This window comes from Fukomys damarensis, unplaced genomic scaffold, assembly GCF_012274545.1.
Source record: "Fukomys damarensis isolate Sample0158 unplaced genomic scaffold, DMR_v1.0_HiC HiC_scaffold_12, whole genome shotgun sequence".
NCBI classification, from domain to species: Eukaryota; Metazoa; Chordata; class Mammalia; order Rodentia; family Bathyergidae; genus Fukomys; species Fukomys damarensis.
Genome location: NW_022900924.1, coordinates 26,824,690 through 26,839,559, shown reverse-complemented (window position 1 = coordinate 26,839,559; position 14,870 = coordinate 26,824,690).

The following is a 14,870-nucleotide window of genomic DNA, read 5'->3' as shown; positions in this document are numbered from 1 at the left end:
CTGAAGGACCACATTGTATAACAGATATTGTGAAATAGGAAGAAAATGTTTAAAGGGAAATGGCAAACAGGGAGGCAGCAGGGGAAAGGAAGCAAAGAAAAGAAAAAGGTTGGAAGTAAGGAAAACATGGAAACAAAGCTTATGTATATAAGTGGGCATGGAGGGGTTGAAGGGAGGGCAGGGAAAGAATGGGAATCAAGATTTATCATGCACAGGTACAAATTCTCATTCATGAATGTGATCATAAGATCTACCTAAACGTAACAATAAACTCAATAAAAAGTAAAAAATAAAAACAAAATTATAAGTTTGCATATGATGAACCTTATTGTCTGAGTTTTTAATTACTGGGCACCTGAGAGTACCCTATGTAATATCCTGAGCTTTTATGTATGATTTCTGCTACCTACTTCGCAAATAAGACTACAATTGAGGAAAGCATTAAAGTGTGTCCATCGCGGAGCCAAGTGCAACTGCTTAAAATTATCTTCCTTCTATTCCCATCAGTAATAATTCAGTATTTGAGAGGTGAGCATTTGAATTTTACTATTAAAAGCATTTAATTGATAACCGATATAGGTGATACATGAAGCATATTTTGACAAACAGCCTATTTTGCTACTCTTTTGTGTTGTTTTGTGCTCTAAAAACTTCTGTCGTCGTCAGTGCAAGTGAGGACCAGTTTGTACTGCCAAAAGTTTTTGAAGAATTCCAGTATAGATAATTTGTCTTCATAAACAATTTTAAAAATGTCTTCTTTATATCTTAGAAAATGTTCAAATGATTTAAAAAATGAATAGAAATGGAAAAATTAATTGTATCTCTGAAACAAAGGTCAGACATATAGACAGAAACAATGTATGTAAAATAATTCTTATTAATGTATTTTTAATTATTTTGCTTGGAGTTAATAAAATTTGAATAAAACTCATCAACTTTTTTTTTTTTCTAGTACTGGGGATTTAACTTAGGACCTTGGGCTTGTGAGATTCGCAAAGCACCACTGAACTAAATCTCTGGCCCTAAAAGTCATCAACTTTAAATGAAAATTCATCCTTAGAAGACTCTGGGACTTGTGATGACAAAACACCTGGAAAACTCCAAAATTCTAAGGTCTTTCAGCTAACCTTAGATGATTCAAAATATCATAAAAATGACTCCTTTCCAAATGCACTTTGTGTTTATTATTAAATCTTTCCATATCTATATACATACACTACATCCACATACTTTTGCGTACCAATACACAAAAGTGTTTGTGCACTATGTGTGGGATGAAGTAAAATTACTTTGAATTTTTGGCATTTCAAATCAGACACATGTAAGAAACATAATTTAGTGCCATGGCAGGAAGATTTTTCTAAGGCACTAATGTCTACAAAGTAGTGCTGAGGAAAAATAACAGAACTAGAGAAATCCCATTCTGCGATTCGGAGTAAACTGATGGATTAGATGCAATGAAAAAAAAATTAATAAGTAATAGTAACAGAGGTATGTTTCCAAATTATAGTTTCTTCAAGTAAAAAGTGAGTTGGCAATTGTTTCTCTATATTAAATTTCATTTATTTATTTATTGGTACCACGGATCAAACTTGGGTCCTTGCTCTTGCTAGGCATGTGGCAGAATGTACTAATTTTCGTTTGCAGGACTCAGGGAAAGGAAGAGCATAGTTGCTTTTGTTATTAATTAATTTTACTGTTACATTTAAGGTATACAATGTAACTACATTCATCTTTGGAAATTTGAAACTTTACATAATCTATCTTGGTTCTTCTTTTTTTTCCCAATTCCAGTGCCCTCCATTCAACACTCCTACCCCTTCCTCTCTACAAAGACTTTGTTTCCATTTTTAATATTCTCATGTTAATTCCATTCCCAACTTTCTTTTCCCCTACCCCTCTCACTTTTCCTTCTCTTTACAACTTTTCTTCCTATTTCACATTATCTATTATACCTTTTAGTCCTTATTTACATGCTCAGTTTCTCATACTAGAGAAACTACTCAGTATTTATACATATGTGTTCTATTTATTTCACTTAAGAATGTTGCCTCAATGTACATCCATTTAGCTATAAATTTCTCTAGGTTCTCATTTTTATTGCTGAGTAGTACTCCATTTTATTAAAAAAAAAACAATACTTTTTTTTTTTTAATCCAGTCTCCTGTTGAGGTGCAATTGGGCCGCTTCCAAGTTTTAGCTATCATGAATTGTGCTGCTACCAACATGGATGCACACATATTGCTACAGCGTGATGCTTTTAATAATTTGGGAAAAGTACCCAGCAGCGGGATACATAGGTCAAATGCGAGTTCCAATCCTAGCTCTCCGAGGTATCTCCACACTAATTTACAGAGTGGTTGCACTAGTTTACATTCCTACCAGCAGTGAAAGAGGGTTTCTCTTTTCCTACAGCCCCACTAACATTTATTATTGGTTGATTTCATGACAGCAGACATTCTTTCTGGGGTGAGGTAGAATCTTAGTGTTGTTTCCATCTGCATCTCTCAAATCACCAGTGATGTTGAACGTTTTTTCAAAGTTTGCAATTTTTCCTTTTTTGTCTGAGAAATGTCTGTTCATTTCTGATGCCCATTTTTTTCATTGAGTTTATTGGTAACATTTTAGGTATACAGTACAGTTGCATTCATCATTGGGATCTTGTACCTTTATATGACAGAACTTGGTTCTCATTTTTTTCCCCAAATCCCTGTCCTCCCTTCATCCCCCTCCTCTATTTACAATGATTTTGTTTCCATTTCTCTTATTCTTTCTTTTCCCTTATTTCCTTTTCCCTACCCTTTCCACTTCCCCGACACTTTTAGCACTTTTCTTCCCATTTCACAGTTTCAGTTATATAGTTTGGATCTTATTTACACTTTTATTTTTTTAAAACAGAGGAATTATTTGGTATTTACACAAGAGTGTCTTATTTATTTCACTTAAGAGTATGGCCTCAATATGTGATATGGATTGGGTCTTTAAATTTGGTCTGAATTTTTTCAGTTCTTTATATTTTCTAGATAGTGGACCTTTGTCTGAGGAAGAGCTGGTGAAAGTTTTTCCCACATTGTAGGTGGTCTCTCTACTGGTGGTTTCTCTTGCTATGCAGAAGGCTTTTAATAAGAAGAGATCACACTTGTTGAGTCTTTGTGCTGGTTCACAGGCAACTGAGGTTTTGTTCATAATATATTTTCCTACACCAATGCCTTCAAGAGATCTACTTAACGTCTCTGTTTATTTTTAGGTATTTATTCCATTTTCGTTTTAGTTTAGTGCATGTTGAGAGATATACGTCTAATTTTAATCTTTAGCAAGTTGAAACCCAGTTTTTCCATCGCCGTTTATTAAAGAGGCTATCTTTCCTCCAGTGAGGGTGTGTGGCTCCTTTGTCAGAGATGAGGTGTCTGGAGTTGTCTCTGCAAATGTTACACTGGCCCTCAGGTTTGTTTCTTTGCCAGTACCATGCTATTTTTATCACAGTAGCTTTGTAGTATAGTTTCAAATTAGGAATTTTGTTACCCACTACCTTGTCTTTATTGCCTAAAAATGCTTTTGCTATTCTAGGTGTCTTTTTTGCTCCAAATGAATTTTTGGACTATTTTCTGAACACGTGTGAAATACGCTGCTGAGATTTCAATTGGAATTGCATTGAAACTATATAGTAAATTAAGAAGTAGGCCATTTTCACTAAGTCAATCCTTCCTACCCAGGAGCAAAGGATGTCTTTCTATTTTCTGATACCTTCTTAAATCTCTTTTTTTCAGAGTGCTGTAGTTTTCAGAGTAGAGGTCTTTGATCTCTTTTGTTGAGTTGATTCCTAATTATTTCAATTTTTTGGATCCTATTATAAAAGGAATTGTTTGCCCAATTTTTCTCTCACTACGTCTGTTTTTCATGTACAGGAAAGCTATTAATTTTTGTGCATTGACCTTGTATCCAGCTACTTTAATGAATTTGGGTATTAAGTCTAGCAGACTTTTGGTGGAATTCTTAGGATAGTCTACATAGAGTATCATGTCATCTGGAAATAATGACAAGTTGAATCTTTAATTTCCTATCTTTATTTCTTTTATTTCTTTCTCTTGTCTGATTGTTGCAGCTAATGTTTCCAAACTATATTGAACAGGAATGGTGATAGTGGTCATTCTTGTCTTGTTCCTGATTTTAGTGTGAAGGATTTCAATTTTTGACCATTTAGTATGATATTGGCTGTTAGTTTTTCATAGATGGGTTTTATCAGATTGTGTTAGAGAATGTCTATTCCAATTTTTTGGGGGGGTTTCATAAATGTGTGTTGGGTTTTGTCAAATGCTTTCTATCTATTGAGATGATCATATGGTTTTTGTCTTTGGCTCTATTAATATAGTGTGCTACATTTATTGATTTGCATATGTTTAACCATCCCTGCATTCCTGGGATGAATCCCACTTGGTCAGGGTGTATGACATTCTTGATGATCTTTTGCATTCTATTTGCCAGTGTCTTATTAAGGATTTTTGCATCTATGTTCATTAGTGAGATTGACCTATAGTTCTCTTTTTTGGTTGCATCTTTCTCTACATTGGGAAATGGTGACAAATGCTTCCAGGAATGAATTTGGGAATATTGATTCCCTTTCCATTTCATTAAAGAGCTTAAACAGTAGTGGCAGTAGTTCCTCTTTAAATATCTTGGAGAATTCAGTAGTAAAGCCATCAATGCCTGGGATCTTCTTAGTTGGTAAGTTTTTAATTACATTTTCAATTTCATTGACTGATATTGAGTTGTTTAGAGTTTTTAGGTCTTCTTTCAACTTTGGTAATGAATACATATCTAAGAATCTGTCCATTTCTCCTGTGTTTTCCATCAACTTGGTGTATAGGTTCTCAAATTAGGTATTGATCCTCTGAATTTTTGCTCGGTCCACTGTAATTTTACTGTTTTCTTTCTTTCTTTCTTTCTTTCTTTCTTTCTTTCTTTCTTTCTTTCTTTCTTTCTTTCTTTCTTTCTTTCTTTCTTTCTTTCTTTCTTTCTTTCTTTCTTTCTTTCTTTCTTTCTTTCTTTCTTTCTTTCTTTCTTTCTATGAACACGTGTGAAATACGCTGCTGAGATTTCAATTGGAATTGCATTGAAACTATATAGTAAATTAAGAAGTAGGCCATTTTCACTAAGTCAATCCTTCCTACCCAGGAGCAAAGGATGTCTTTCTATTTTCTGATACCTTCTTAAATCTCTTTTTTTCAGAGTGCTGTAGTTTTCAGAGTAGAGGTCTTTGATCTCTTTTGTTGAGTTGATTCCTAATTATTTCAATTTTTTGGATCCTATTATAAAAGGAATTGTTTGCCCAATTTTTCTCTCACTACGTCTGTTTTTCATGTACAGGAAAGCTATTAATTTTTGTGCATTGACCTTGTATCCAGCTACTTTAATGAATTTGGGTATTAAGTCTAGCAGACTTTTGGTGGAATTCTTAGGATAGTCTACATAGAGTATCATGTCATCTGGAAATAATGACAAGTTGAATCTTTAATTTCCTATCTTTATTTCTTTTATTTCTTTCTCTTGTCTGATTGTTGCAGCTAATGTTTCCAAACTATATTGAACAGGAATGGTGATAGTGGTCATTCTTGTCTTGTTCCTGATTTTAGTGTGAAGGATTTCAATTTTTGACCATTTAGTATGATATTGGCTGTTAGTTTTTCATAGATGGGTTTTATCAGATTGTGTTAGAGAATGTCTATTCCAATTTTTTGGGGGGGTTTCATAAATGTGTGTTGGGTTTTGTCAAATGCTTTCTATCTATTGAGATGATCATATGGTTTTTGTCTTTGGCTCTATTAATATAGTGTGCTACATTTATTGATTTGCATATGTTTAACCATCCCTGCATTCCTGGGATGAATCCCACTTGGTCAGGGTGTATGACATTCTTGATGATCTTTTGCATTCTATTTGCCAGTGTCTTATTAAGGATTTTTGCATCTATGTTCATTAGTGAGATTGACCTATAGTTCTCTTTTTTGGTTGCATCTTTCTCTACATTGGGAAATGGTGACAAATGCTTCCAGGAATGAATTTGGGAATATTGATTCCCTTTCCATTTCATTAAAGAGCTTAAACAGTAGTGGCAGTAGTTCCTCTTTAAATATCTTGGAGAATTCAGTAGTAAAGCCATCAATGCCTGGGATCTTCTTAGTTGGTAAGTTTTTAATTACATTTTCAATTTCATTGACTGATATTGAGTTGTTTAGAGTTTTTAGGTCTTCTTTCAACTTTGGTAATGAATACATATCTAAGAATCTGTCCATTTCTCCTGTGTTTTCCATCAACTTGGTGTATAGGTTCTCAAATTAGGTATTGATCCTCTGAATTTTTGCTCGGTCCACTGTAATTTTACTGTTTTCTTTCTTTCTTTCTTTCTTTCTTTCTTTCTTTCTTTCTTTCTTTCTTTCTTTCTTTCTTTCTTTCTTTCTTTCTTTCTTTCTTTCTTTCTTTCTTTCTTTCTTTCTTTCTTTCTTTCTTTCTTTCTTTCTTTCTTTCTTACCAGGGATTTAACTCTTGTCCTGCAGCAGGCAGCAGAACCACTAAGCTAAATCCCTGGCTACATTTTTTTTGCACCCTTTTCATTCTTTTTTTAAATTGAGTTTATTGATACATTTTAGGTATACAGTACAGTTACGTTCATTATTGGGATCTTGTACCTTTACATGACAGGTAGTCTTGGTTCTCATTTTTTCCCTTGTCCCTGCCCTTCCTTCACCCCCTCCTCCACCCTTTTCATTCTTAATTGCATGGATTTGGGCCTTTTCTTTCCTATTTTTGATAAATTTAGTTAAGGGTTTGTCAATTTTGTTTATTATAGGTCCCACTGATGAATGTAACTGTACTCTATACCTAAAGAGTACCAATAAACTCAATGAGAAAAAAAGCAAATTTTTTGTTATTATTTCAAATAATCAACTCTTGCCTTCAATAATTTTTGAATTTTTCTCTTAGTCTCCATTGAATTAATTTCTGCCTTGATCTTTGTAATTTCCTCCCTTATATCAGCTTTGTGTTTGTCCTGCTCTTCTTTTTCTAGAATATTGATATTTCTCATTGGGTTATTTAATTGAGCTTGCTCTTTTTTCTTTATATGAGTACTCACTGCTATGAATTTCCCTTGTAAGACTGCTTTCATTGTGTCCCATAGATTCTGATATGTTTTATTCTCATTGCTATTTAATTGTAGAAACTGTATGATTTCACTTTTAGTTTCCTCTGTGACACATTGATTATTCAGAAGTGTGTTATTCAATTTCCATTTGTTCATGAAATTCCTACAGTTTATTTTGCTATTTTTTTATTTCATTGCACTGGGGTCTGATAATACACATGGGATAACTTCAATTACTTTGCACTTAATGAGTTCTATGAGTGAGTGAGTGGTCTATATTAGGAATTGATGCATGTGCAGCTGAAAATAATGCTTATTCTGATTTTTTTTGGTGGAACACTCTGTAAACATTCACTAAGCTTATTTGTTCAAGAGTGTGAATGAGTTCTTGAATTTATTGTTTATTTTCTGTCTGGTTGATCTATCTACCTGTGACAACATGATATTGAGTTTCCCCACTATTACTTTGTTAGTTCTTATATGATTTTTCGTGTCTGTTAGTATGTATTTTATACAGTTGTTTACACTAGTGTTTGGTGCATCTATATTCATTATTGTCACTTCTTCCTCTTGGACTGTTCCCTTGACAAGGATGAAGTGTCCTTCTTTGTCTCCCTTAGCCAGTGTTGGTTTGAAATCCACTTGATCTGCAGATAGGATAGCTACCCCTGATTTTTTGGGTTCTTATCACATGGATTATTGTTTTCCACCCTTTGTCTTTGGTATATGAGTTCCTTTTTGAATTGTGTTTCTTATATATGAGTATTGGAACTTTCTTCTTGACTCACTCTGCCAGTCTCTCTTTTGATTGGTGAATTGACCATTAACATTGATGGTTATAATTGATATGCATTAACTTATCCTGCCATAACTTTTTCTTTTTGTTGGGTCCTCCTCCTTTATAGTTAATTTCTTGTCATGCCTGAAAGATTCATTTTGCTGGGCTTCCTGGGGTTGTGATCCTCATTGTCTTTTCTAGGATATTGTCTAAAATTTTTGGAGTGATGGTTTTGTATTCATGAAGTTCCTAAGGTACTCTTTATCATAAAAGTATCTGATTTCTCCATCAGTTTTGAAAGATAGTTTTGCAGGGTACAACAATCTGGGTTGGAGGTTGTTTTTCTTTGGGGCATGCAGTACATCACTCCATGCTCTTCTTGCCTTATGGGTTTTTATTGAGAAGTCTTCTATGATTCTGATAGGCTTTGCTTTGTATGTGATTTCTTTTCTCTAACTGCTTATTGAATTTTGTTCTTCTTTTGGGTTTCTGGAATTGTAACTATTATATAGTTTTGTGTAGTTTTTTTTTTTTTTTTAATGTGTACCAGGGATCGAACTCGGGTCCTTGCTCTTGGGAGGCAGGCCACCGAACTGCTGAGCTAAATCCCTGATCCTGTGCAGATTTCTTTTTTTGTCATGGCTAGTTGCAGTTTTATAAGCCTCAGCTATCTATATGTCAAGTTCTTTTCTCCTTTTTGGGAAGTATTCTGCCATTACTTCTGTGAACAGGTTTTTTTTTTTTTTTTTTCTTAATGTCATCTGCACCCTCTCCTGTTTATTCATTGACTCTGGTCAGTCTTATGTTATTTTTCTTTGAATCATCTAGCAGCTGCTGGATTGATCTCTCATTGTTTCTGACTAGTTTTAAGAGATTCTTCTTTTCCTGATCACTAATTGCAATCCTATCTTCTATATCTGCAATTCAGTCCTCACATTGGTTTGTTCTGCTGCATAAACTTTCAGTGGAATTTTTAATCTACTGGAGATCTGTTTGCATCTGTTTTATGGATTCCATTTGTTTTCTATATTGGGATTCCATCATGTTACTCAGGTCCTCAGTTCTTTTCATCTGTGTCCACTCTAGATTTATGAATCAGGTCTTGTACTATAGGCACAATCTCTGCTATTTTCTCAGAAATTATTTTTCATTTCACTTTTTCCAGGTGCTCTTTTGTTGACAGTTCAGGGAGTCCAGTTGGTTGATACCAGTTTCTTCCATCTCTTTGTGGTCTTCCCTTAGGTTATATTGAAGTCTGGTTTTGACACTTATTTCTGTGTCTTCTCATTTCTACAAATGCATACTGCTGTGCCTTTGCTGTGCCTTTGTTGAGGCAACCAGTGGTCTTCAATTCTCTCTCAGTAAGCCACTGAGCAGCTTTCACTCTGCTATTCTCCAGTATACCAATTGCTGTGTTAAGAATGGTGGCCTTCTGTATACCTGAGCTGATCTGTTGTCTGGGCAGGCTTCTGGCTTGTGCCTGTGCATACTTGGCATGGTACCTAGGTTTCCCTCTCAATGGGTCCCCAATGTAGCTGTTGTCTGGGGGGGGGGTTGGCTGGGGCTGTGTATCTCAATTTCTGTTGTCTGTGTAGGCTTCTGACTAGAGTTTCCAGGCACTTATCAGTGGTTTCAGGGTGAGCTTTTGGCTGTTACTTGTGTATCTGTGTAGTTCTTTTTCGGGTGGGCCCTTAACTATGGCTGATGGTATGTGGGGCTCTGGATGAAGCGTGCATGCCTGTGCAGCTCTTTTCTAGACAGACCACATCTTGCACATATGTGCAGGCAACTCTGGGGTTGGGGCAGGGCTTGTCTGGGGTCTGCCTTCCTCCATGACACTCTGGTCTACACAGCTGGTCCCTAGGATGTGCGTACACTTACTGATGGTATGGCAGGACTAACAGTGTAATTGTTTGTCTTTTTGCAAATCATCACTGAGTAGTGCTGAATTATAATAACAAAAGCTACCTTTTATGGAAGTGGAATGGCCACTTTCATTTATCACTTGCAGTGATTTTTAAAATAATGTTTGTTATTGAAGAAAGTACAAAATTAATATACATCATTATATTTCATATCTAGTTACAAATTCAGGCCTGCAGTAAAATAACAGATTTTTATAGTCAATAATTTTCTTTTAAATATCAAATGAAATCTTTGATTTCCTAATTTTCTGTACTGGTAGGAATTTAACCCTAGAGCATTCTTGTGGCTTCCCTTGTTTTTGAGGATTTTATTAAATTTTTAGAGAGTTGTGGAATAATATCTCTGAGTTGTTACTTTGGCTATATGCTCATAATGGGTACTATTCATCTAGTAAGGTAAGCCCCTTTATTTTTTTTTCCTCATTGAGTTCATTGGTGCATTTTAGGTATACAGTACAGTTACATTCATTATTGGGATCTTGTACCTTTACATGACAGGTCTTGTTTCTCATTTTTTCCCCATACCCCTGCCCTCCCTTCACCCCTCCTCTACTCTCCCTTTACAAACACTTCATTTCCATTTTTTTCACTTTCTCATTTTTTTACTTTTCCTTTATTAGCTTTCCTCTACCCTTCCCACTTTCCCTACAGCTTTAGCCCCTTTCTTCCTATTTTACAATGTCCATTATATCATTAGGATCTTATGTACTGTTATAGTTTATTCACACCAGAGAAACTATTTGGTATTTACACATGTGTGACTTATTTATTTCACTTAGGAGTATATCTTCAATATGTATCCATTTTCCTATGAATGAATCTAACTTCTCATTCTTTATGGCTAAATAATATTCCATTTTATAGAAAACCCACATCTTCTTTGTCCAGTTTCCAACTGATGGGCACCTATGTTTATAGGAGCACAGGTAAGCCCCTTTAGTTGAAGAAAGCCTTCAAATTTTATAATCCTGCCACAGTGCCAATGATTAATATTTGTCTAGATTAAACATGTCCACTAGTACTAGCTTCTCAGATTTTGCCATCTCCATAGTGCAGCAAAACAGATTGTCATACACAGCTTCTAATACTGGCCTTTTTCATTTACTGGGGTGAGGTGCAAGTCTCTGTTGTCTTCTGCCCTCAGACCTGACTACTCACACTTTTTAGTGTTTTCTGGAATAGAAAACCCTGTATTCAAAGAAATTCTAGAAGTCTTGTATGTAGAATTATGAGTAACTGACTATTTTTTTGAGAAGGGACTAAAAGAAGTATGAGATAACAAGCAACTAATTACATCACTTTTTACATTTTATAAAATCAAATAAAATAATTATCTTTAAAAAATACTTCTTACTGCAATCCTTTATATAAGTATAGTTATTTAGCCATAACACTCTGCTTATATCTGCTATAATAAAGAATAATTGTGCATTTATGATCTTTTGAGATCTGCAAAATTATATTACAGCTCAAATAGCAAATTTAATAATTGCCAAAAATGAAAATATTATTACATCTACATGACTAAGTATATCTGTAAAAATATTTTTCATGATGACATGTCATCTATTAAAAAGTAACACTTTTTTCTATAGTATATTTTATATATTCCAATAAACATGCATACAACCTCTATCCTTTTATCCTTGCTGTTGAAGTCTCATCTGATTTTATTCTGGAAAGTCTTTGGTGATAAATTTATTCTCAATTTCAATCTCAAAATTGTATAAATAAACCAAAATAAGAACTTTATATTGTATCCCATTTCTGTAAGTCAGTGATAGAAACACGTCTGATGGTGACTAATATTAATACAAATTGCTCAAAATATCTTCCTTATGTTTATATATCATAACCAAAATATATAAGTGAGCTTAATGAAATCCTCAATTGTCATGTGTATGAGTGAACATAAATTACTGAAAGAAGGAGGTAGAATTTAGTATGATTTAGACTCTTAAATTTCACCTTTAAAGATATTTTGAGTTGATATGTCTTGGTCAAACAGATGAAAGAACTGGAAAACTTTTATTATGAAATTAGTGACTCAGTTCTTTAAACATTTCTGTATTTTATTTTAAAATATAATTGTGTACAATTGTGCATCATCAAAATAGTTCTTTATTACTCTGATTTTATAGGAGAGGAATTTATATAAATACTAATAAATATATCAAAATTAAAATGAAGCCAAATCACAAAGATTGTAAGACAGTAATGCTTTTGATCTTTAAAGGCTACACATACATATAAAAAGTCTCTATATACACTCTCTGTGTATATATCAGCCATAAACTCTATTGTGTACTTTTTATTTTTATTTAAAAACAAAGAAATTGAATCACTTCAATTTTGAGAAGTTGAAAATTATCTGGATAACAACATGAATAACATTTAATTGAGATAAAAAGCACCACATTTTAAAAACCTTAATAATATATTCTGAGATAGTATTAAAATATTAAAATACTGTTATCTTCAATAAGCTTCAATTATAATATTATTTTTGGTATGTTAGTTATCTTGTAATGTGATTTAGCTGTATTTCCATGAAAAGTTGGGAAGTTTATTTTTATTTATTTATTTACTTGTTTACTTATATATTTTTGTTACTGAGGATCAAACTTGGGACCTTGCGCTTGCAAGGCAGGCAGTGACACCACTAAGCTAAATCTCTGGCCCTGGGAAATTTACATTTAGTTAATATTATTTATTAGAAAATATTTCCCTAACATAAACTACCTGACAAACACAACCCTATATGAAATGCATTTATTTATTTATCAATTAAATTTTTATTTTTTAAATTAATATGTGTTTACAGTTTATAATGTACACATCACTCTAGGGAATTGTTATGTTTACATAATGAATTTAAATTCCCTTCTTTTTTCCCCTCCCTCACTCACTTTTTAGTTTTCCAGCATAAGATTAATTTATGTATCTTACAAGACTTTATAAAGTTAATTATCATATATACAGATTGAATATCACACTAATAGACCAAAGAACATATAAAACATGTAAAACAATTGTACTAAGCCAAGGTATGCTTTTAGATATATTCTCTGCACTGAATTTCAATCTTTTTTATTTTCTTTTCATTTTCTCCTCTTACCTGTCTTTTATTTTATAATATAAATATGGACTGGGCTGGGATTTAGCTCAGTGATGATGCCACTTGCCTTGCAAGCAGAAGGTCCTGAGTTAGATCCCTGGTACAAAAAAAAATTATTTTTAAATAACATAATTTTTTAATATTTTGAAGAGAGAAGTGTAGTCAGAAAATCAGATTTTCATACATACACACACACACACACACACACACACATATGCATGCCCAATTTTCAACTCTGGAAATGAAGGAAATTTTATAAAGTAAAGGAATTTCAATAGAAATACAGGAAACAAAAAGAATGTAAAAGAAATAGTTACAAAGTGATTACAATGATAGCTACCTTTTTTTGATTTCTTTTATTCTTCATTTTCATCTTTGAAAGACTACCAAAATGTTAAAAAAAACTATTACTCAATCTTTGTGATCCTCTTTTATTTCAATTTTAATATAGTATTAGTACATGATCATCTAGATTCCTTTCCTGAAAAATCATTTTTCTGTGCTTGAGAAGCCTTATTTTACTATTCAGTAAATATGAGTCTATCAGAGGTTGTATAAACCTGAGAGCCTTGCTCAAATTATGTCTCTTCTTAAAAGAAAATGACTTGCAAATATTACTCACTAGCATTATAACTGACTATATTTATACACCCAATAAACATACATATATAGACACAACTTTAGTAAGTAAATTTATAATAAATTGGAGAGATGCTCCTTTTTTCCAGTTGTGTTTGTGATATGTTATAGTTGTCAGTAGTTTGTCAGTTATTCACTATTTTCCATATACCATGTTGACAGAGCTCTCATTAGAGTCAATACTCATCTTAACCAATTAAGTAAAATTGTAACCCTTTTACAGATGTAGTACTGGAGGATCGAATGCTTTGAGTAAACTCCTTTTTGCTAGTGTAGATGATTTGCTGTTTCAATCTTTGGCTTTCTATCTAGAAAGGTATTTTTTTGTCCTTAAACACAGCTGAAATTCGTGATAGAGTACATTATTTGTGAAAGAAAAAAGCAGCAAGAATTTTTGTTGGCATGGGCCAAATTAAGCTCCATGTGAAATTTTGTGATCGACATAATGGGAAATGGCAAATAATGTAATTCTTTGTGATGCTTTAACAGGCAGTGTGTGAACAGCGAGGCTGCTGTTGGCAGCCGCTGAATGAGTCTTTCCTTCCCTGGTGCTTCTTTGTAGACAATAATGACTATAAAGTTGACTGATGACAACAATTGCTGCTGAGGCACATTTTTCTCTAAGAACAACATGCTCTTTAATTATACAAACCTTTAGTGGTGCTCATGAGTTTGTACCACCCCCTTCTCTCTCTTTTAAGGGTTTAATGGTTTTGGATTAAGTGAAATTTCAGTGGGTAAATTTACTCACTGTTTGGAAATTGTACAGTGAGTATACTTCTAACAAGGCAGACTCAGCAAGCTAATAATTTCTGGTTCAAGATTAGGTTTCAAAATAAGCAAATTATATTTTTGTCACATCACAAATTATTTATTACAAAGATGCATTGATATTCTTAGTTAACAATCATGCTTTGGAGCAGAAGTAGTTTTTAACTACATATTTGGACTGAATCAAACTTTTGGAAATAAAAAGGGCCATGAAATCTGCATTAGATTTTTTTCTTTTATCTTTTTTGGTAATCCATAACAATTTGATAATTCACTAACGGCTGTGGATGCCTCCCCAAAAAGTACCTACAAACTCCATTTAACATATGGAGAGTACTGATAAATATCTATGAAATATATATTTAATTGAGAATGTGGTTTAGTCAAATCAAGCTAACTCTGAGCTCAGAAATTAAAATTCCCCAAAATTTGGGCATTTTTCTGAGTTAAACTCAACATGTATAAGTATCTATTTTTTGAAATCCATGAGTTTTGAAATTC